The following is a 2,496-nucleotide window of genomic DNA, read 5'->3' on the forward strand; positions in this document are numbered from 1 at the left end:
CAACAATTGTGGGGATGCTGTAGGAATGAGCAGTATTTCATGTTGTTGTGCATAGAGTCACTATAATTCAGAATCAACATGACAGTACCTAAAAATAACATATTAAAATTCAAAAGGGAAAATCCTAAGCGTAAATATTCAGGTGAATTTTGGGTTCCAGTACTGCCCCTTTCCCAGGAACAGCAGGAGTCCCTCATATCCACGAAAACATTTGATATAAACGAGACCAAAAAAATGCACCTAACTTCTGATACACGGTCAAGTGTTTCAAAAATTGTCTTCATCCATCGATCTGTCACCTCCCTTCTTTTTTCTAATACCATTAAAAAATGGAAACGCCTCTTTAAAAATTGAAAGTGGGATAAGAAAGGAAAGAAACTATTGAGGTTTTCTGCTCCCACAAAGATTAAAAAACCTGTGCAACCCTATACAGGTTCCCTAGGAGTCGGAACTCGAAGGCCTGTAACAACAACTATCTTGCTAGACTGACTTATTTCCCTTTATTAAAAATAGCATTGTTGTTGTTGTTAAGTGCCATGGAGTCGGTTCACACTCAAAGAAATCTTGTATAGGGTTTCTGAGGCTTTTTTTTTTTTTAAATATTTGCTTGAGCAGAAAGCCTCATTTTACTCCCCTGAGGGCAGCAGGCAGGCTTGAATTGCAGACCTTGTGGTTCACAGTCCAGTGCTTATCTTATGGAGCTATCATGCTTCCAGAAAATATCACTAGACAGGTAAAATGGAATGAATAATACCATATATGGATTTATAAAGTAATTGAAAAAAAATCCCATGAAATCCTCATGGATTAGATCAATAAAGTTGGCTGGACGTAGTAGAGCTAGGATTTATAAGTGGTTGAATAATAATCATGCTATCTGATGTTAATAAATATAAAAGAAGTAGAAAATCTCTGTAAGAATTTGTTGGGCCTATGATTTCTGCTTACCTCCATATGTTTAATTATGATTATTTGCTTAAGAGCACTGTGGCTAGTTGGTCAAATTTGAGATATCATGGGCTTGAACTAAATATCATGTTTTAAGATTATATTTGATTTGAATATCATGTTTGTTTATTTTTGTGGTGGCTTTGAGTTTATTTTCACTCAGCGCAAAACAGACGATTACTGGGTGCTAGGAAAGCTTCCATGTGATTAGACAATAGAATGTGGTTCTCTTGATATAAAAAGAACCAGCCACTTCTACACTTGGAGCAACCTGACTGGTCTATAGGGTCTGAGAGGGAGGGGCCTGTGGAAGCTCCCAGATTGGTGACCATTCAGGAGGGGCCTGGCACTGGCATTGCCAGTGGGTTGCCAAGCTGCTTCTTCATGGTGCCCAGAGCCAGGACACAGGTGGCTGATGTGGCACAACTCAACTGTACTCCATCCCTCTGGAGGCCAGGGTTGGTCCTGAGTATTCTGGAGACTCCATCACAGTGGCCATAAATGGAATAAGGCCTTACCAAAGAAGCAGCTCGCTACTTGTGAGCAGGGTCAGCCTTGGGAAGTCCCGGCTGGTGGGGGACAACTTCCTTGGAGTATTCACAACATTTACGCAGAAGCTGTTACTAGAAGTGGACCCCAGGTGCAGGGGTAATTATGGTTGATGGCCATGAGCTAGCTGCTGGAGGGGATAGCCTCTATGCTCTTGCTTGTTGTCTGGTGGAAACCTCAGGAGGCGACCCCTGGGGTCTTAACGTGAAGATGGGGAGGGGGTTAAGCCATGGAACTCACTGGCACAGGAGACAACCGGAGGCCGTTCCACAACTCCAACGTAGCAGGATATCTTCTTAAAATATTTATTCATTTTTTTCTATTTTATTTATCTAAACAATTTATTTAAGAAACCAACTTCAGCAATTTGTTGCACTTCAATAATAATAATAACAGTAAAGTAAGAAAATAATACATAAAGATTTTTTTTTAATTCTGGAATTTTACAAATTGTGTTACTTTAACTTTCTATCAGTACATTTCACTTGTAATTTTAATATATTTGATATATTTTAAAGCAGCATTAAATAACCTATAAATAAAGGTCAAAAGTCAAAAATTGTACAATTCAATTATATTCAAGCTCTGGTAGCATAGTGGTTACGAATCAGGCTGCGAATCCAAGGTCAGTAGTTCAAAACTACCACTTGTTCCTCTGGAGAAAGATGAGGCTTTCTGCTCCTGTTAAAGATTTAAAGCCTTGGAAACCATGTTGCTATGGGTTAACAACATATTTGGAGTCAGTTGATACATTGCACAAAGTATTTTTTAAATCTTGCTGATCTTAAAAACAGAATTTTCATTTATTTGATTTCTTATAACTTTGCATTTACTTTGCTTATCATTTTATCAAAAGTACTCAAACTCATTTTATTTATTTATTTATTCTCTGGATATCTTTTTAATATAAAAAAGCTTTTTGGAGATAATTCACATCCTAGTAAACTGTCCAATTCAATGTATTTTAGTATGCTCAGATGTGCAAACAGTTTACTATAT

This window comes from Chrysochloris asiatica, unplaced genomic scaffold (genome assembly GCF_000296735.1).
Source record: "Chrysochloris asiatica unplaced genomic scaffold, ChrAsi1.0 scaffold00147, whole genome shotgun sequence".
NCBI lineage: Eukaryota > Metazoa > Chordata > Mammalia > Afrosoricida > Chrysochloridae > Chrysochloris > Chrysochloris asiatica.